The sequence below is a fragment of the Manis pentadactyla genome, chromosome 2, assembly GCF_030020395.1.
Source record: "Manis pentadactyla isolate mManPen7 chromosome 2, mManPen7.hap1, whole genome shotgun sequence".
Lineage (NCBI taxonomy): Eukaryota > Metazoa > Chordata > Mammalia > Pholidota > Manidae > Manis > Manis pentadactyla.
In genome coordinates this window covers 200,221,983-200,245,348 of record NC_080020.1, presented here as the reverse complement: position 1 = coordinate 200,245,348, position 23,366 = coordinate 200,221,983, and positions in this window count along the sequence as shown.

Here is a 23,366-nt window from a genome sequence, read left to right as displayed (position 1 = left end):
GCTTGGCTTAGCCAGAATTGGCTTCTGTTATTTTCCAAGTACCCTGACACCTACAATGTGAGAAAGCCTTGTATAAAACTCTTACTTCACTATGGTTATTATCTTCAGGGTTTCTAGAATCAAAGTGATGGTTTGTAAACGTTTTTTTCACACCATGCCAAAGCCTTTCCATATGGGACCTCCAGAGATATTCAGGTTATGTGTGGAAAACATTTAGGCCTTCTAGATAAATGATACACACACCCATGGATGGGTCATTGTTACCTGGTTGCAGTGACACTTTGTGATGCTTAGTCATTATCATAACCCTGTGGATAATGTAACAAGTTAGAACTAGTGACAGAGTAAAACATTATATCCAAATCCTAGTCACTAGACCCAGATGACCTGGGTTGCTAAAGGCAGGTTCTATAACTACATTAGGTTTTTGCTGAAATTTGACAGTGATTTGGGTTGTATTTGTTAATATAATAGCTGTAGCAACATAAAATACTCTAAAATCTTAGTGTTTTAATACAATAGAAATTGAATTTCTCTCTCAGTCAATTCCAATTGGTGTTTGGCTGATGGCTTTGTATATAGTGACTCAGGCCCTCGGTTTCTTCCATCTCATGATTGAAAGCCTTTTGGAGCCTTGGAATCCTTGCTTCCAGGGGCAGGAAAGGAAGTCATGCAGGCTTTTTATTTGGGTTTTGGGTTTTTTAATTAAATGGTTTATTGAATCAATTTTAAACAATCAAGAGGAAAGAGAATGAGATAGATAACCAGAGTTAAGACAAGGTAACAGCAGGGGAGATGGACCACTTGAGATCTGTGTTATGCAGTGTTCATAGTCCTATGTCTTTCTACCATACCAGCCTTTCCTGCTGATGGTCCAGTTGAGTAAAGAGGCTTAACAGATGGAGAAAGTTGATGCAGGCTACCTGCTTTGGAGAGAAGCACGGGCAGGTATGCCTAGAAAATAGTTGTAGCTCACCAATAACTACGCAGAAGATTTTGTGTGCTAAGCTGAAAGTGCTGCATATCATTCCATTGGCCAAAACTCAGACCACACCTGTTCAGTAAGAGAGGCTAGGAAATGCAGTCTAGGAGCAAAGTGGCACAGCTTTGGAAAGCAGCCAGTCATTCAGTCCTACAGAGGCCTAAGAAACCCCAACTTGGGGTTACCTGCAAAACTGCACAAGGGCTTAGACATACTAGAGAAGTGGCAGTCAACAAATACCCACAGCCTGATGGTCTCTTTGTTTGGGGCTGATTTGGTCCCACTGCTGCAAACATTTACTTGTATTAATGTATGTTGGTAAGTGCTGCATTTCACTGAGGCCTCAACCTCCTCTGCAGAGTTACTTCAATAGCTTAGAAGCGCTACCCTTACTTTCTTGACGTTGTTTTAGAAATGTTAAAGAAATCTATCTATAGCTAGTCACCTAACTGTGGAGAGTGTGTGTTCAGTTTTAGGTAGAAGCTGAGTTCAATAAAGCACAAGTATGAAAGTCACCCTATTTGTCATCACCAGTTTCAGTTAAATGTCCCTGCCCAGGTTAAAATTGAGACACAGACGCAGTTACTTCCAGATAACAAAAAGTCCTTTGGTTTCTTTCAAACACGAAGGGGTCTTATCCAGATTTCCAGAAGTATGTGTACCCAGGAGGAAAGTAACAGGTTTGGTTAGTAGCCAAGAGGCTTTAAGAGCTTTGGTAAACCCCCACTTGGGTTTCTACCTAGAATAAATTATTGAAAAAAAATTTTTTAATGGGCTGTTGACTGGCATGTTACAAGGAAACCTGTCAAGGCCTGAAATGAAATGAAAGCTAGAATTCTAAGAGGTAAAAGTAAAGGAAGCACCAAAGCTTAGTCTTAAAGTTTCTGAAGAATTCTGGGACCTTGAGCTTCCTCTTTGATGGCTGCAAGGAAATAATGCCTAGGGCCCAGCCGAGTAGAGAGTCTACTGCACGATCTGCATAAAGCTGGGACTCCAACAATCCCAAAGAGAAGTAAGTTTATCACTTAAAAACTTGTTTGTCTTGATTTTGACCCTGGTTGAGGACAATAAGATAGAAAAATCTCCCATTAACTTTTGTAACAGAAGCTGGCCTCCAGGTGGATTTTCAGTCCGAAAGCAAGCTTCCTGTGAGGTTTGAAACTCAGATGAGCATTGAACTTGAAGTTGTCTCAGGTTGGTAGTTCCCCCAGGCAACAGGCAGGGCAACTGCATTTCAACCTGGACCTCAAAGAAATTCCACAGATAAAATGCCAGGGCCATTGATTCAGCTCACAGTAAAAAAAAGTCTAACAACACAAGAAATCAAGGCACTTGGAGCAAGAACTAGCAGAAACAAAACAGGAGAATCAGATCTGCAGAGACTTCAGAGATTGTCAGACCCAATATAAAAAAGTACTATGTGTAACATATTTAAACAAGTAAAAAAAAGTGGCGTAAAGACATGGGCAAGGAACAAACAACTACAAAAATGGTGAAGAAGATAAGATAAAGAGCCAAACAGAACTTCTGGAGATGAAAATTTTAGTAATAAAGTTGAAAACTCAATAGAGGAGTCAGGCATCACAATAGGAACAGTAGAGGAGAGAGTTTATAGATGATCCCAATCCAGGTTTATAATCACATGACTCCAGTCTTGTGAAAGGCAATTTCAAGATTCCAGATCTGCTGAAAAGCTAAACCTCTGCTTCCCCAGCTCAGGCCAGCTTCACACCTCAGGGCTTCAGGTGGGAGAGATGGCTTGTTAGCCACTTCTCCCACACTACCACCCCACTCCTTAGGATTAAGGGAAAAGAGAAGCAGTCTTGGATGCCTGGTACTGTGTCATCTGGCATCAGTGCCCTCTGGATATCCAAAAGTGACTCTTTTTTCCAGGTTTTTCTCAGAAGTGCCAGATCTCCCTCTGCAGATCCAGACCGTAGCTCCCTGATGCAGACTCCTGCTCTCCAGTTGCCAACTTTTGATGCCTCCTTCAAACCTGGGCTTCCAGTGGCTCCTCCACCCACTGGGGTTAAGGAGGCAAGATTCCTTCTCAGGGATCCCGGGACAATGCTTTTGTGGATTCCACGTTGTTTCCTGGAACATACTCCCCTTTGCCTCCTGTAAGTGAAGGTCAGTTTATACCCACTGTGGCCCCTGCAAGCAGGTGAAACTTAGGCCAGAAGCTCTAGCCTTCACACTTGGCAAAGGTCTTGCTGACCCCTTGTGAAGGTGGAGGGAGGAGAGAGCCCTATCCAAAGAAATTCTCACTCTCTTATCTTTTCTACCTTAACCTCCTTATACTTCCAAGATCAATGGTAGGGTCATGAAAGCTAGAAGTATTTACACACCCTTAACAGGTCCAGTACTTGGGAATATTGGTCAGCGTTTATGATGGTTTGAGGTTTGGGGGTCTGGCCAAATTAGAGAGAAGTGCCATTTGAGCATCTTATTTCATTGGATTTTATTGCAAATAACTGGAATCATTACATTTTTTTAATGAAGCAGCAAAATGAAAATATGGTGCTGTAATTTCTTTGATGTCAAAAATTCAAGGCTGAATATGCAAATCACAGAAGGGGAGGAGATATTTGCAATACATGTATTTATACAAAGGGTAATGCATTTTATTCAAAATATATAAAGAATTCTTAAAAATCAATAGAAAAATGGGCAAAAAGTTGAACAGGTCTTTCACAAAGGAGGATATCTTCATGAACCAGCAAACATAAAAGTGTGTGCAAGCTTATTAGTTGTCAGGGAAAAAACATTAAAACCACAGTGTTATATATCATTACATAATCACCAGAGTAGTCAAGATTAAAAACAGAAAATACCAAGTGTTAATGAGAATATGGAAGAACCAAAATTTTCCTATACCAATGGGGTGGGAATGTAAATTGATACACCCACATTGGAAAACTGTCTCACAGTAGCTATTAAATCTGAACTTTAGATCCAGCAATTCATTCTTGGGTATTTATTCAATAGGGCATACATGTGGTGCACTGAAAGATAGGCTCATAGCAGCATCACTCATTATAGCCCCAAACTGAAAATCTAAATATCTGTATGTGATAGAATGGATACGTAAATTAGGTATATTCATAAAATGGAATACAAAGCAGGAAAAGAGACGTACTGACTACTCTATGTACAACCACATGGATAAATCTCATGTGAGTAAAAGAAGTTGAACACAGAAGGCATCCATGCCACAATTCCAGTTATATAAAGTTTGAAAACAGGCAAATCTATGGTGTTAAAAGTCAAGAGTGATTTCCTTTTGGGAAAAATGAAGGAGGGAATAGTGATTGGAAAGGGCCAGATGGGGCTTTGGGGTGCTGGTCATATTCAATTTCATGCCCCACTGGTGGTTACATGATGTGTTCACTTTGTGATAATTCATTGAGCTCTACACTTATGATTTGTGCACCTCTCTGTATCCATTTTACACTTCAATAGAAAAGGGAGTTTTTTTAAAAAACAATTTTTAGAAAACCCAGCTATAAGAAGACAAAGAGGTGGGTCAGAAATAAAAAGAACACTGGTTTTGAGTCTATTTGTATCCTTCCATTATGATGCTGAACAAATCTGATTTCCTTGTGCCTCAATTTCTTCATTATGAAATAGGAATGATATTATAATACAAAGGACTGTTACGAATGTCAAAAGAGAGGTGTGTAAATATGCTTTGAAAATGGTAGCAAACATCAGTTATATTAACAGACATATATTAAATGAGAAAAGAATTTCAAGGCAAATTTTCCTTCATAAATTGTTTTCTTTCAAGAAATCATATAACCTCCAACTGAGAATCAGGTAACAGAGACCTCCCATACCATTTAATCCTCATGAGTCACCAGCAGATGGACTATATAGCCTCACAGATATGTGAGTCTATGAGATAAATTTAGAAGATTTTCATGGCAACAAAATATTGGTATCTTAACTTGACTAACTGGTCTCAATGGACAAGTGTAGGAAAGGTTCTTACTTTTAATCTGGATGTCTCAGTTACAACTATTTCGGTTGCAAATAACAGAAACCAACTCAAGCTAATTTAAGCAATAAAGAATGTGGCGGTATCTCACAGACCTCAAGGGCTTCTGGAATCAGAAACTACTCAGCCTTGAAGAACCAGTCAGAGCTTGCTTTCTTTTTTTTTTTTTTTTTTTTTTAAATAATTATTTTTTATTGAAGGGTAGTTGACACACAGTATTACATTACATTAGTTTCAAGTGTACAACACAGTGGTAGAACATTTATATACATAATTCTAGGTTCCAGCTATCACCCTACCAAGCTGTTACAATATCTTGACTATATTCCTTATGCTATACATTACATCCCGGTTACTTATTTATTTTACCATTGTAAGTCTGTCCTTTTTTTTTTTTTTTTTTTTTGTGAGGGCATCTCTCATATTTATTGATCAAATGGTTGTTAACAACAATAAAATTCTGTATAGGGGAGTCAATGCTCAATGCACACAGAGCTTGCTTTCTTGTCTCAGCCCTGCTTCTTTCAGGATATCTGCTTCATTCTTCTCTCACAACAAACTGGCTCTCTTTTCTTCCCAGGGCACATTATGGAGAAGGATGGTCCTGAAACAGTTCTGAATTGATAGCCTTTCCTCTTTCCCACTTTCCATCAGCCTAGCCTGCTGGGCAGTTTCTCAGCCTCATATCAAATTTCCCAGGAGAAAACCAATTTGACCTGGCTTAGCAAGAGTGCTCACCATGGTTTGGTCAGCTGGCCAGTGGTACAGTGGTTAGTACACATATTGTCTGTTGGGGGACCACCCCACTGAGTCGAGGATAAAATTATAAGCTAGGAAGACATCCATAAAAACTTTTGCTTCAATTTCCTGTAGATTTTAACTGTAGTTGTTACATCAGTCAAATTGGCTGCCTTTTGTCTTTCCTGTTTGAGAGTTGTTCCCACAACCCTGCTGAGAATAGATGCCAAACCATGTGATCCTTGCTACCTAGGTGACATACAGCTGACTGGGCCAGACAGTTCTGACCTGTTACAGGCCAACCATATTTTTCTGTCGGACATTTGGAAATGGAATGTGAAGGCTGGATCGTTACTTGCAGGTTATGGACTTGGAAGACCATGGAAGGCTGATGCTGGAGTAGCCATGCTAAGACAAATGTAGGCGAGGGGAAACTTTCCTACACTTAGAGAAACAGAAGCAACTGGATGGAGAAATGGAAAAAAGAGAAACCATGCCAGCTTGTAGAAAAGGATATTGACTGGTTTTCTGACCTTCTAATTCCCAAGTTCAATCCTGTGTAGTATTAATTAACAGACTGCAATTAGGTTCCATGAAATCACCCTCTCTGCTGGCTATAGATACCTATCTAACAAAGCCAACTTGAGTAGACTTATGTTCACTGTAACCAGAGGCTCTGAATGAACTTGAAAACATCAATGCTCAGTGAGTGTTTTTCTATCCCAAAAGACAGGAAGTTTTTTTGTGTTAAGCTCTGGTCATAGCTATACGAAACCAATGGCTACTTTTTAGATTCTTCCAACAAGACATTACTTAGTGCCCTACCATGTTTAACACAAAAAGCATTAACAAAGAGATATGACACGTGGTCTTAGCCTCAGGGACTACAATCCAGTTGAGAAGAGAATACATAACACACCTAAAACAATGAAAGACTAGCATAAAACAATATATAATTAAGTATTATATTGCATGGCACAAAACATTACTACTGTAGTTTGGGAAAGAGAGGGAGATCCTTGAGGTTGTAATGGGCAGAGATGAGAGAGGACAGGGAGGGGCTCCATAGTGAGCAAACCAGCAGGAGGGTTCACGTCGCTAATTGGTAGGAAATTTGCTTAAAAATAGTTCTCTTATTTTTGATTACTGGCTTCTAGTTGGTGGCGAGTTCTCTTTACTGTTGGGAAATTATAAAAGCACACTGCTTTAATTGAAGTTGTTCTTCTCTATAATCTTACAGCATTTTCAATGCACAACCTACTTTTACTCACTTCAGTTTGACAAAAGGAGATGAGATTTCCTGGGGCCAATTAGCTATTTGTCCTACTAGAGGACATATTTTGCAACATAGACAATCATGTCTAAAACTCAAGTTGGTTATTGTATGTTGTCCTGTGAGATGGTGATTAGTAGGAAACAAATCATAATACAGTCATCTAAATATGAACAAATGTGTATATCCATGTAGTAACTGAAAATTCACAAAGTGCTTTACTTAATAATATATCACCCTACAGTAAGTAAACAGAAGTAATGCTAGAAAGTTACAGTAAAAGAAGAGTGTTATAGTAGTTGTATAAAATCTTCTAAAACACACACACAAAAAGTACCAGGAAAAGGAAACAAAAAAAATATAGGTTCTTTTGTGACTTAGTATTGTAAAATTATTATTATTATTATTCTAGAATTGACCTATATAATTCATCAATGACTTTTATTTGGTGCTACCTTGTCACAGATTGCACGAACTTAGTATTAACAAAACTATCAAAATAGTTGTAGTATGTGGGGAGATGACTACTATGATATGGTTTGAAAATTATATTTAATCTATTGTTGATTATCAATTGAGTTCCAAAATAACACAATGAAAACTATGCTGTAAAAGGTGGCTCTTCCCCCCTCCCCCATAACTATTGAATGTGTCAAATTTAACCTTGAAATATAGCAATAAATATGTGATTCTATCTAGAGAATTTTCACAATCCATTCTATCCATTCTGTATATTTTTCAAGTGGTGTTCTGAAAAGGATATTTTCTTTTCGTCTTTAGTGACTGACTTGATCTTATACCTCAAAGATACTTAATGAGCTATTAGGTATTTTTTAGAAAATTATAAGTATATGTACTCTGTATCTCTTTATTCTGGAATGAACACATATTGAAGATTTACCAGTTCATTAATAAGAGGACCAGTGAGATGGTAAGGCTTGTCCAAAATGTATCTCTTTAATATTTAAAAGTAGTTCTAATACAACTGTGTCCATACCTTCATGAAAGTAATTTGAAATTGTATTCTATTATTTTTCTAATGTCACATTTTAAAGATATATTGCTGGCAGAAATAGGATCTCAAGAAAACTGAAAACATATTTAAATTAAAATGTTACTTTAAAATAGTAATGATTTTGTCTTACATTATTTTTAGAAGTGCTTTTTAGAAATCATCTTGCAATAGGCTTAAAATGAAGGTACCCAGAGAGTACTTTCAAAACACAACTCAAAAGCAGAGCAAGGTGAAAATGTAGTGTAAAACTGCAGTTTGGACTTTATGTTTTGCAATTAACTTGGCAATAAAATGAATGTTTAAAGAAAGAATTGTACTTGGCAAGTTTCCCAATCTGGAAATAGCCCAATCTTGGAGAAAAAATAGGGATCTAGGGGAATGAAACCAGCATGTATTAAGCTTCTATGCGATGCCAGGCATTCACATAATTATCTCATAGTAATCCTTGCTCTACAAAGTATGATCTCCCTCTTATGTAGCAGAAAATGGACTTCATAGCAGCTAAACAACTTGCTCAAGGAGTTCCAGCTATTGGTTGCTGGACCCCATTTATGATCTTGTACGTTCACAGGTTTCTCTTGTTCCTTCAGTGGCTACTTTACTTGGAACCATGTCAACTGATGATTAGGGTAAATTTTTTTAAAACCCTCAGATTCTCAGGATAGGAACTTCTTTTTTGTAAACAAGGGAAACTGAAAAATATCTTTCCTATGGAATTATTCAACATTATTAAAACAGTTTCTGCAACTGATTTTTCTTTTAAGAGTCTATGTCATAGAAAAAAAGGGGGACTGTTTTAAATTGAAAGCACATGAAGAGATTAATGGAGTCCAGGACATGCTGCCCCAAAATATGGAAAACTTTTTCCTTTCCTAGAAGATATAACAAACAAATGCAATACATAAAATGTTATTGGATCCTGGTTAGGAAAAAACAGATATAAGAGGTATTCTTGAGACAACTGGGGGAAAATTGAGTAAGAACTGGATATTAGATGATAGTATTGGATTAGTTATTAATTTTCTTGGGTATGATAATGGCTTTATAGTTATGTAGGAGAAGCTTCCTTTTCTTATGGATATATAGTGAAGTACTTAAGGATTAAGTATTATGATAACTGCAATTTATATTTAAATGATTCAGCAACAATAGAAAATAGGTGTAAATAGATCATTAGAGCATGATGAAATAAATAGGGTAAAATGACAGTTGTTGGATCTAGGTGGAAAGTATTCAGATACTTTTTGTAATTTTCTTTCAATTTCTCTCCATGTATCAGTGTACTCAGAATAAAAAGTTTGGGAGACAAAAACCTTGTCTGTAAGCTTCTGCTTAACCTCAGTTTTTTTTGTTTTTTAAGGACACTACAAACTATGCAAATTAAGAAGATGAACTTGGATCAACTGTCCTACAAATTCAAGTTAGTTTCATTCAGAATGTGAGTTTCCTCCATCTGTTGAGTATCTACCCAGTTGGGAATATTCTGTTTGTGCACTGCTGATTTAAAAGTGATGTAGAAGACAAGAATCCCATGTTTGGGATTAGGATTAGCACATGTTAAGAAATTAGGATAATAAAACCATCAACAAGTGCTGGAGAATTTAGAGTAATGGGAGATCTCTCACAACTGCAGTAATCTTGGGCTATCCTTTTAAAATGGGGAAGATTTTAAAAAGAAGAAGTAAAAAATTACAGTTAAGTGGATCAAAATGAAGAAAGACATGGAAGTAAGAATAACTTTAGCGTATTTTATGTATCAAAGATATATATAACTGTCATCCAAACTTCAGATTACTAGGAGATAATTGCTATTTCTTGACTGGGTTGGTATAATTCCAGATGAAAAGTATGAAACGTGATCTGTGCAACTGTAAATGCATGATTTCCTTTAGGTTTTTCTAAATATTGAAAATAGCTCTCAGGTTCCCTTGATTACTTTTTAGCACCATGAGAGGTATGGAGACTTTAAACTGCCAGCTACTAATATAGGGCCTGGTAAGTTTAATTGCTAGTAGATATTAGGTCCTTTAGGTGTGAGGAGATGATGGTCTGGACTAATACAGTAGACAGTGGCAGCCTGCTGTAAAGGCTAATCTGGACCCTTTCCATGACAGGCTTCCATAGATGAGGAAAATAAACAGATAATCTTTTGCACATTGTACTCCTCTAGGCAGGTCATGGCACCTTTGAAGTCATTCTCAAAAGTATGATCTCTGGTTCTTATAAACATCATCTCAGCCAATTCCAGTGATATTCATTTTCATATAAACTGAGGCCTACTTGATATCTACTGAGTTTTTAAGGGTTATGAAGTTTAGTTTATTCATAAACTAAAATTAGAGATTTGTTAGAATTCAGTGAGGACTAACTCAGTGTTCTAGGAAGTCAGGATGCATGCAAATCTGCTATAGCACATGTGCAAATATGGTTGGTTGAAATTCCTGTAATTTTCAGAAAGGGCACTTATTGTCAGTACTTCATCAGTATTATTTTAGGTTGGTTATGACTTTAAAAAGTTGCTATTCTTATGTTCTAGGCTCAGTTAAGCTTCATCATTATCAGTTTGCTCCAGTAGTATATATTTGCATTAGTCATGTTTTAGCATGGAATTTTCCAATATTTAGACTTTAGGATATGGACACATTGTTCAAACAATAAATAAACCACTATAGAATTACAAAAATAGATGCATACATAATCTTCTCAAATTTTCCTATGGAATGATACTTCATTGTTATCCCCAACTCTTTTTCCCTTGAAAAATGAGAGTGTGTAAGTAGGAAAGCAAGTATAGAGCATAGACTGTTTTAGAATTTTCTCTTCTGCCTAAAGGTGTCATTGGCAAAAATAGCTTGAGACCAACTGCTGTATTCCAATGACCCGCTATTAATAAATGCCCAAGCCTTTTCTCTTTTTGGACCAAACAGTAGTCTGAATTATACAGGGTAAATTTGACAAATACAGTTGCCCCTTGAACAACCTGGGGGTTAAGGGTGCTGACACCCTTGTGCAGTCAAAAATCTGCATATAGCTTTTGACTCCCCCAAAACTTAATTACTAAGCCTGCTGTTGACCAGAAGCCTATGATAACATATATAGTCTATTAACACATATTTTGTATATGTATTATCTACTGTATTCTTACAGTAATATAAGCTAAAGAAGAGAAATTTCTTTTCAATTTGTCACAAAAAGTCCATGTATAAGTGGACTTGTGCAGTTCAAACCCATGTTGTTCAAGGATCAACTGTTTTATGATTAAAACATCCATCTATTTACATTCTTTCAGTAGAATATAAAATTATTTATTTGAGAGGCAAGATACTTGATGGCATCCAGATGACAGAATTTTTCTAAAAGGATTGTTTTAATGATTAATCATTTAAAGAATCAACCCTTTAAAGTAATGTAAGAATTATTTGCTATAGTGGTAGTTAGAAGTGACAATATGATCTATTTAGGATGCAAGTGATGACTTGATTTTTCGGAGTAACAACTGTTTAAAAGTATTAAATTGTAATTTTATATCTGTACATACATATTACATGAATATATAAATATATATAAATATTAATTACTACATTCATATAATGAATAAAATGGTAAAGTGACTTTTTTCTTTCATTATGCATTTTAAGATACCTAAACTCCAGAATATTCTTTTTTTTTTCAAAGTCAAAAATTTGTGACAGCTTTACTGAGGTATAATCAACAAATAAAAATTGTACATATTTAATGAGCACAACTTACTGTTTGATATATATGCATTATGAAATGATCACCATAATCAATCTAATTAATTTATCTATCACCTAGCATTGTTACCAATTTCTTGTGTGTGTGTGTGTGTGATCAGAACACTTAAGTTCTACCCTTTTAGCAAATTTCAAGTATACAATAAGAGTATTGTTAACTTACAGTCACCATGCTGTGCCTTAGATCTCCAGACTTTACTCATTTTATAACTGAAAGTTTGTATCCTTTGACGAATATCTCCTTTATTTCCATGTAGGGTGACCTCCAGAAAATTCTTTGCTCTGGAACAGGTTACAATTAAAATTCAGGATGAGTTTTTTGAAATCTGTTTTATGTAATCTGAGTTTAAAACTGTTCATACAGTTATAAGGATGGGCCCTAAAAGATGCTGTTGATAGGCTGATTGGTCTAAAACTGGCAATCCAAGGGTGTGTTTGGCTCATGCACCTATTTTTGAAATTAATTAAATTAATTCTTAATGTTGAAAAGCTAAGAAATGTACACAAAAATCCAAAAGTGAAGTTTCTCTTTGAAGAAAAAATAAAGAAGGAATGCTTTTACCACACAGCCCTATATTCATTACTCAGCCAGAGCCGTGAGTCAGCAGCCCATTAGCTGGGTACCTGTTGTTCCCTGACACTGATACTGAGGATCAATTGTCATTTGATTTCATGCTAGTACTGGGTGTATTTTCATACTCATCTGCTTCATTCATTTTCTTCTTGGCATCTATAGTCATTTGCTATCTGAGATAACTTATAGAAGCCTTGGGATATTTATGAGTTTTACCTCCTGTATTATCATGTAGGCCTCAGTCCCATGTAAGAGTGGGAGGGGGGTTCCAATTTCAGAATGCTATCCCTGTATCTTTAAGAAAATCTAACTAAAGTTGATTCCTATTCAAGTATAATTTCATTTGTTAGATAATGATATTGTGCTTAGTTAAACATATATTGGCTTAGCATTTCTCGAGCTATGTTCTGTGGAACTCCAGAAAATGGTTACTGCAGAATAAATAAGCACTTATCTGGTCACTTGAGGCTGGATAACACTGAATAGATAAGTCCTCTCCTGACTCTTAATGCATAGAAGCATATTGAAGGTGTTGAGAAGTCCTAAAGCAACTTCATTTAATGGTTAGTCAAATACACTTATTTGGCAGAAGAATATTTCTTTCTCTGAAAAATTATTCTCTGAAAAATCTTCACTTGGAAAATGACTCAGCCATCCATCCCTCCATCCATTCATTCAATAAATATATATTGAATACTTCCTATATGCTAAACTCAGTGAATAAGACAAAGTTGACCATAGTCAATATTTTCACATTATATGTGCCTCTCACTTCTCATGATGGCTGTTTCAGGGCATTAGCTGCACTATTTTTTGTTTTGCCACTGATGGTAACTTTATTAATGGAGAGAAAGAAAAAGTTGGAAGGAAGCAATGACAAAAATGGAGAGAAAGAAAAAGTTGGAAGGAAGCAATGACAAAAATGGTTAGTAAAGGGGAATTATAAAGAAGATGGAATGGGGAAATTGTGTTGCCTTGAGGGGCAATAACTTGAGCAAGCTTTGGGGAAAAGAAATCTTATTAGGGGCATATGTTAGTATGCTTTTGTTTGCAAGTAATAGAAAATTCAACCAAAGAGACACATATGATAAGGAAAATTATTATCTCACTTGATGAGAAATTCAAGGATAGTGTGGTTCCTGGGTTGCTTAATTCAATAGCTTGACATCATCAATGATTAAGATCCTTTCCACAGTTCTTTGGTTTCATGCAAACTAAGTTGGCCTTCATGGTCACAAGATGGCTGCCACAGCTCCAAGCATCACATCCTTACAAAATAATAATAATAGCTAAAATTCACATAGCATTTTTGATAAACCAGACACTGTTCTAAGCACTTTACATATATTAATTCCTTTGCTCCTTACAACAACTCCATGAGTTGATTCTATATCTCCAATTTACAGATAAGAAAACCGAGGTACAAGGAAGTTAAGTAACTTGCTCAAAGTCACCTAACTACTGAGTGGTGTCAATGAGATACAAATGCAGGCAGTCTGGCTTTAAGAAAGGAAGAGAGTACCGTTCTCATATTCCTTTATAAGAGTGAGGGAAACTCTTTAGAACCCCCTACTTCCTAAGCATTTCCCCTCAAGTGTCATTAGTCTGATTTGTATCACATGCACATTCCTAAACCTATCACCCAAAAGGGGGGATGAAATTATCATAGTTTGGACTAAGTAAAATTAATCTCTGGGGCATAATGTCCATCAATAGTTGAATGGTTAAAGAATGTGATACATATATATATCTATATATCACACAATGGAATAAATAAAGAATGTGATACATATATATATCTATATATCACACAATGACGGAAGAGAGTCATTGCAGATATGGAAGAAAAATAAGCAAAAAGTAGGACAGTTTCCTTTAGGTTTTTGAAGCATGAGCAAAGCACCATATTACATAAGCGAATGGTGGTGCTCCGAAGAAGCGAAAGCTGAAGAGTTGGCAGAAATGTATAGTTTATTGTAAAAGAAAAGAAAGCACAACAAAGCAAACGAACAATGTAAATTAACTTGGGCATAAATGTTAAAATGCTTACATAAATGGCTGATGTTAGAGTTTTCCATGGCCAAGCATATTTAAACATTTTGTGGTTTTGCAGCATTTATATAGTTGGGTTCCAAGTAAAAAGTGTTTCTGATACCACCCACTGTGTTGTAACCATAATCTCAATCATCTCATGTACATGACACTCACTTTAAAACACAAAGGAGCATCTGGCTCTGAGGTGGCCTGCTGTGGCCTCCAAGGCTGTGGGGATTGCATGCAGGATGGCGATAGCTTGATCAGCTTCCTCTCTTAGGAGGAAGTGGGGTGGGGGCCTGGCCCGGCCTTGGTGAGGTGGCACTGACAAGAGGGAAGACATCCAGTGAACTATTCAAGCTCCCCCAAATTCAATTCCATGAATACTTACTGAGCATAAACGGTGTACAATGTACAACAAAGGAAGTAATTTCCTTGCTGAACTGGAGAGTACTGTCTCAGCAGGGGTTATTTATTACTCCATAATATTTGCCAAAGGTTCCTTTTGGTGAACCTAGTAGATTCCTTCTCAGAATAATGTTTTGAATACATAAAGTATTACCAATGGCATTTTCACAGAACTAGAACAAAGAATCCTAAAATTTGTTATGAAGCTATAAAAGACCCAAATAGCCAAAGCAATCTTGAGAAAGAAGAACAAAGCTGAAGGTATCACACTCTCTGATTTCAAACTCTACTACACAGCTGTAGTGATGAAAACAGTATGATACTGGCACAAAAACAGACACACGGATCAATGGAACAGAATAGAAAGCCCAGAAATAAATCTACACTTCTGTGGTCAATCTACAACAAAGAAGGCAAGAATATACAATGGGGAACAGACAGTCTCCTCATTAAATGGTGTGGGAAAACTGGACAACTAAATGAGAAAGAATTAAACTGGACCGCTTCATTATACCATACACAAAAATTAACTTAAAATGGATTAAAGACCTAAATCTAAGACCCGAAACCATAAGATTCCCAAAAGAAAGCATAGAAGTAAACTCTTGCATGTTGACCTCAGCAATTTTTTTCTGCATGTCTCCCAAGGCAAGGGAAACAACAGCAAAAGTAAACAAGTGGGACTATATCGAACTAAAAGGCTTCTGCACAGCAAAGGAAACCATCAACAAAATGAGAAGGCAGCTCCCTGAATGGAGGATGTATTTGCAAATGATATATCCAATAAGGGGTTAATATTCAAAATATATAAAGAATTAATACAACTCAACACCAAAAAAAACCAAATAATCTGATTCTAAAATGGGCAGAGGACCTGAATAAATATTTTTCCAAAGAAGACAGACAGATGGCCAACAGACACATGAAAAGATACTCAACATCACTAATCATCAGGGAAATGCAAATCAAAACCACAGTGAGATACCACCTCACACCTGTCAGATTGGCAGTTTCAAAAAATAACAAGTTAAGAAATAGCAAGTGTTGATGAAGGTGTGGAGAAAAGGGAACCCTGGTGCACTGTTGGTAGGAATGTAAACTGGTGCAGCCACTATGGAAAACAGTATGGAGATTCCTCAAAAAATTAATAATAGAAATACCATATGATCCAGTAATACCACTTCTGAGTATTTAGCTGAAGAAAATGAAAATACTAATTTGAAAAGATTTATGTACCTCTATGTTTATTGCAACACTATTTACAATAGCCAAGATATGGAAGCAACCTAAGTGTCCATCAATAGTTGAATGGTTAAAGAATGTGATACATATATATATCTGTATATCACACAATGGAATATTACCCACCCATTTAAAAGAATGAAATCTTGCCATTCTCAGCAACATAGGTGGACCTAGAGGGCATTAATTATGCTAAGTGAAATGAGTCAGACAAAGACAAATACTGTGTGATTTCACTTATATGTAGAATCTAAAAAACAAAACAAATGAACAAACAAACAAAACCCAGAAACGACTCATAAATACAGAAGACAAACTGGTGGTTGCCACAGGAAGGGGGATAGGTGAAGGAGATCAAGAGGTACAAACTTCCACTCATAAAATAGATCAGTCACAGGGATGAATGGTGCAGCATAGGGAATACAGTCAATAATATTGTAATAACTTTGTATGGTGACAGATGGTAACTATACCTATTGTGCTGAGCATTTTATAATGTATATAAATGTTGAATCACTATGTTGTACACTTGAAATTAGTGTACTTCAATAAAATTTAAAATTCAATAAAAATAAAAAAATCAATACATAAAGTTAATAAGATTTCAAAGGAAACCAATTTATTGAAATAGTTACCAAACTATGAAAAAACAAGCAAATTTGTGATACAGCAATGTATATGCTTCTTTGTGAATGCTTTAAATAACAAGAACTAGTGGTGAGTCTAATAATTCCTGTAATTTCAAAATGGTGTTAAGTGTAAAGGATATTTCGAGACATCTGCAACAACTTTAATGTGATAAAAAAAATCAGTATTTTCCCTTGGTGATAAAATCACAGGTATTGCTTAGTGCTACTATAGTTTGTTGTCAATATTCATAGGAAAGAAATGCTAAATGTTAGTTAGAGACTGGTAAAAATAAATGTGTAATTTTTTTTCCCATCGAAGTTCATAAGCTTATGAATTCAATCTCCATGGAGTCTGTGGATCCTGAGTTAAGAACGTCTCATCCTCTGTGTGTGTACATTATGTGCCTGTGCGTGCATGCATATGCTTACACAGTCCTTCAAAGAGGGTAGAATGTTGGAACAATAAATTACCTAAATAATTAAAATGCAGTGTGGACTAGGTTAAGTGCTCAAGATTGGAAAAGCAGAGCTCTCTGGAGATGCAGTAGGGAGAGGAATTAAGAAAAAACTTAGAAAGAGGTAAAGGGGAACAAAAGAGAGTAAAGAGAGGCAGGCATTTTCCTGTGGAGTCACCCTTTTCTTCCCATCCTCCTCCTCTCTAGTTCTTTGAACTAACTAAAGCTGGCTTACCTTTGGAGCTAGCCTTAGATAGAGCATGATTTCAGAGCAGTTCTCAATTGGTTTGGTCTCAGGATCCCTCTGCACTCCTACAAATTACTGAGTCCCCAAAGAGCTTTTGTCTGTGTGGGTTATATCTATAAACATTTATTATGCTAGATATTAAAGTTGAGAAATTTAAAAATGTTGATTCATAAAATACAAACCCATTATGTGTTCACATAAATAGCATTATTTTTTCAGTGAAACTATATTTTCTTAGACAACAAAAATATTAGTGAGGAAAGAGACATTGTCTTATGCTTTTGCAAACCTCTTTAATGTCTGGCTTAATAGAAGACAGATGGAATCTGCACCTGTTTTTGCATTCAGTATGTTGCATAGCGCATTTTATATAGCCTCTGGAAAGCTCCACTGTATTCTTGTGAAAAAATGAGAGTGAAATAGGTAAATTATGAAAGTAAGGTAAATAAAAGTAGATTTGACCTTGTGGACCCTCAGGGGTCCTCAGACCATATTTTGAGAACTGTTGGGGCTTCTAATATTTTTGTTTCATGACTCAAATTTTCTTTAGCTACAGATAAAGACTAATTCTATAACTGAAAATAAATGATATCAAATATAATTATGTGTGTGCTTTCAATCTCTTGTCCCTCCAGATGTCCAGATGTACCTCCACCTTCGGCTCTCCTGCTCTGTGATCTGTACAGACAATATCAACAGGCTGCAGCTGGGTTTGGCCAATGGGTAGCACCAGAAGGAGATCAAAGGGAAGGAGGAGAGTGAGATTTGAGGTATTTTCTCACTGGTTGAAGAGGGCTCACTTTGAATTTCACCAAGGGTCAGAGTTCTTGTCACAGGACCCTCTGCATACAACCCTCTCTATCCTTCCTATCCTCATCCCTTTGGGCACTGGGGTGATAACATGCCTCTCTACTACTAGCCTGAAGAGATCAGACCTTATGATCTATGTCTGTCATACCCACACCTTTGGGAATAATCCTTTTATTACACTGTTCTCAAAATCTCTAATTTGAGCACACCAACCTTTTCTTGCCGAACTCTGACTAGGCAAGCTATGAGAGTTATATGACCTTAATTAAGGATAAACTTCAGTTAAAGTATTATCAATGGCATCAGATCCACTTCATTTTATGGAAGTTAGAAAGCTCTAAAGTCCAGTGCCTCAGAGCCAAGGTCTTCAGTGACTTGGAAAAGTGGCCTGGGTGGGTCAAGACCTGCTGGTGTCTGCAAAGACTTCTTGGTTTCACCTCTGAGTTTATTTCCATTTGCACATAGATACAACAGAAATATAGCTGCAAAAATGTTTATAAATGCTAATGTGGCTATTCTTCTGGGCAACAGTGTGCCAATTCCAGGCAATGATTAGCCTAAGTCAGTGGTTCTCAAAGTGTGGTCCCTGGACCTCCAGCAGCAGCAGCGGCATGACAGCCACCAGAGAACTTGCCAGAAATGCTCCGTCTGAGACCTACTGATCAGAGATTCTAGGAGTGGAGCTAGCAATCCATGTTTTAACAAGCTCTCCAGGAATTCCAATGCTTGGTAAAGTTTGATAACATTAACTCTAAGCAACTCATGACATCACAGACCCCTAATTCCCTTTCTCCCTTGCAGCAAGGAGTACTCATGTGATTCCCTCACATCCTACAGCCTTCAACTTGGGCATCTTTTCTGATTGCAGGAACCATCCTGCAATCTTGGGGCAACAAGATAGTTGTCGAAGCCCTGACCCTGACATCACTCTTGACTCCAAACTTCTTACACCTATCAGTTATTTAGGATTGCTGTTAGTCATAGTCAAAAATACTTCTAACTAATATGATGTGTTTTTTTCAATGGAATATTATTCAGCCATAAAAAGAAAAGAAATCCTGCTATTTGCAACAACATGGATGGAACTAGAGGGTATTATGCTCAGTGAAATAAGCCAGGCAGAGAAAAACAAACACCATATGATTTCACTTATTTGTGGGATACAAAAACAAAGCAAAACAGAAGGAACAAAACAACAACAGACTCATAGACACTGAGAAATGACTAGTGGTTACCAAGGTGGGGTGGGAGTGGGTGGGGGTTGGGGAGAAGGGGAAGGAGACTGTTGAACCACCATGATGTACATTTGATCAAATTTAAAAAAGGATGTTTTTTTAAAAAAAGATTTTTCTTCTAATGATGGTAAGAATTTTAAATAATATTTTACTGAAGTATTAAATAATAAGAGTAGAGAGCAAAGTTCTCTTGGATTTTTAAGATAATTTTTGCATGTGTGGCCCAATTCTTGCTAAATCTCCAGATACCTTGGGATAAAAGGGCCTTAGTCCTAACAACTCCTCTGGAACTGTTTGATAAACAATTTTAAGAGAAACTGTATGTGGTTTCATGAAAGTCAGGGTTGAATATTTCTAAGAAAGTAGTAATGGTCAATGGAAGGGAAAACTTGTTACCTACTCTACTCACAACACTTCTGACACCAAATGTGCTGGTTGTTTTTCCCACATGAAACAGTTCTGACATTAACTACTTGGAGTTAGCGTGGCTCCTGCAGGCTTAAGGGCTTAGTCCCACAAGACTGCCCCTTACTTCAGAGACCATCACTTGGGACCTGTACTTCTGAACCAGCTCTAAATCAGGGGTTCCTGCAACTCCATCCTCAGCTTTGATAATTTGATCACAGAACTCAGGAAAGCACTTTCCTTACTATTACCGGTTTATTAGAAAGGATACAATGCAGGAACAGCGAGATGGAAGAGATGGATAGGGAAGCTATGTGGGAAGGGTTGTGGAGTTTCCATGCCCTCTCTGGGCTTACCACCCTCCCAGCATCACCACGTGTTCAGCAATCTGGAGCTCTCCAAACCCAGTCCTTAAGGGTTTTTATGGAGTGATCATTACATAAGCATGATTAAATCATTGGCCATTGTGATTAAGTCCATTTCCAGTCCCTCTCTCCTCTCTCGAGGTCAGATGTAGAGCTGAAAGTTTTAACCCTCTCATTTCACTGTTGATTTCTCTAGCAACTAGCCCCCATTCTCCAAGAAACTTCATTAGCATAAATTTAGGCATGTGTTAAAGGCACTTATTATGAATAACAAAAAAATGTTCTTCTCACCCCTATCAAAGGTGACCTCAAGAAATTACTAAGGTTTTAGGAACTCTGTGCCAAGAACCAGGGATGAAGACCAAATAAATATTTATTATAATTTAATATCACAGTTAATTAATTTCAAAGACAGTAGTGCCTATCATCTATCATAGTACCTGATTCACAGTGAATGCTTAATAAATATCTGTAGAGTGGAACTGGTAAATTTCTTTTTTAATGAAGAAAACAGGTTTATTAGTGGAGCATTTCCATTGGTTAAGAGGATCAATCTGATTTAATGAGACCACTTGAAGTTTAACACTGAAGCTCCTTTTCAGAGAGAGCACAGTGACCTGCATATAACAGAAATACAAATTTGCAGAATGAATAAATGAAAAATTTTTTATGTGACATATATTCCAAACCAACTATGATATGCAGTGTATTAGGTGCTATTATGTATTATATCCCATTTAATTTTGAAATAATCATATGAAGCAGGCAGCACTGGATTGCCAAGTATGGGTTTAGGGTATCAAGCAAACTGGGGCACCCAAATTTGCTGGGAGAAAATGGATATTTGATGTGTTATTTAAAAGAACATCAGAGTACTGTAGTCAACATTGAAAAAAATCACAACTTTTCTACATTATGTTGAATGTTGTTTCCACTTTAAATTATATATTGGGGAATGCTTTGCATTATTAAGAACATCTAAAACTCTTCATCTGGCTTCAGAAGATGTTAAGATTCCTATTTTACAGAAGACCACACAGAGGCTTAGAAAGCTTAGTTACTAGCTGAAGTCATGCACCTACTTAGTAGAAGAGCCCACTATGATGGTACTCAATGTTTATGATACATTATATGTTTATGATGTCAACACCACTTTTCCTTTCAAAATTGTGAATTTGTTGGGCCTTCTTTATTGGTATAGTGTTTTAATGAAATAAAGCGTACAATAAAGTTAATCAAAATATCTAGTTTTTAAAATTTTATCAAATGTACATCACAGTGGTTCAACAGTCCCTCCTGTCCCCTGCTCCCACCCACTTCCTCACCCTTGGTAACCACTAGTCACTTCTCAGTGTCTATGAGTCTCAGGCTTTTTTGTTCCTTCTGTTTTGCTTTGTTCTTATACTTCATAAATAAGTAAGATCATATGGTATTTGTCTTTCTCCATCTGACTTATTTCACTAAGCATAATGCCCTCTAGATCCATCCATGTTGTTGCAAATGGCAGGATTTCTTTTCTTTTTATGTCTGAATAATATTCCACTGTGTGTGCATATGTACCACATCTTCTTTATCCTGTCATCTATTGATGGACACTTTGGTTGCTTCCATATCTTAACGATTGCAAACAGTGCAGCAATAAACATATTTTCAAATCAGAAATTCTGTTTTCTTTGGGTAAATTCCTAAGGGTGGAATTACTGGGTCAAATGGTATTGCCATTTTTAGTATTTTGAGGAACCGCCATACTGCTTTCCACAGTGGTTGCACCAATTTGCAGTCCCATCAAAAGTGTAGGAGGGTTCCTATTTTTCCGCACCCTTGCCAGCATTTGTTATTTCTTGTCTTTTGGATAGTGGCTGTTCTAACCAGTGTGAGGTGATATCTCATTGTGGGTTTAATTTGCATTTCCCTGATGATTAGCGATGTGGAGCATCTTTTCATATGCCTGTTGGCCATCTTAATATTTGTTTTGATCCCTATTGTATTCTTAGCATCTAGAACAGTATTCAATACATCTTTATATTTAGTGATTGAAAGAATAGATCATGTGCAGTCATCAGCCCTCCTGAATGATGGTTCTGTATATTAGTTTTGGGGTCAACTGAGAAAGTGAGAAAAAAGTCAAGCAGACTGAGAAACTTCTCTGATGCCCTTCTGAGGTTGCATAGATTCTCAAGACAAGTGTCCTTGGATGTCTCCACTTTTAAGATCTTTAGGTTCCTATTTTGGAAACGGAGATCCCAGGCTGCGTTTCCGCTATATAAAGTGTGCCAGGCAAAGAAGTGTGATTTAAGGAAATGTATTCTATAAGCCACTTAAAAAACAGTTCCTGAGAGCTGTATGATTCCATACTGATAATAAAAGGGACAGAGAAAAGCAAAATTTAAATGCGACTTGTTTTTCCCATTATTTTTCCTCCCAGCATGCAGAAATGGAGATACCGAATTTTAGTTATGGTATCTCCATTACCTATGCTAAAGGGTCTCAATCAGGTGCATAAAAACCACCTGGGGAATTATTTAAAAATTCACCTAAGTCTTGTCTCCAGAGTAACTAATATTACAGTTGTGAATGGACCCAGAAATCGGTGACCCAGATGATTCTGAGGCTGGTGATCTAGCCACCATGCTGTCATAAACACTGTCCTTTCTCAAACTTGAGTAGATCAAAAAAGCTGAATTGCAATCAAGTTTTTTTTTTATAGTTAAAGCATTCCTTTAAATTGGTTTGAATTTCTTTAGAGAAGTTTTCCCCATGGAGAAGTTTTCCCCATGATAAATAATCATTTCTTTAAATTGAAGTATAGTTGATATAATATTATAATAGTTTCAGGTGTACAATATAGTGTTAACATTTATATACATTACAAAATGCTCACTGCAGTAAATATAGTTACCATCTGTTACCATACAAAGTCGTTACAATGTTATTGACTGTATTCCCCGTGCTGTACCTTTCATTCCATGACTTATTTACTTTGTAACTGAAAGTTTGTTCCTCTTAATGTCCTTCCCCTATCCTCCCATCCCCCTTTATCTCTGTCAACCACCAGTTTGTTCTCTGTGCTTATGGGTTATTTATTTGTTCATTTGTTTTGTTTTTATATTCCACATACAAGTGAAATCATATGGTATTTTTCTTTCTCTGACTTATTTCACTGCAATCAACTCTTTATTTCTGCTATCCTCACCATGGC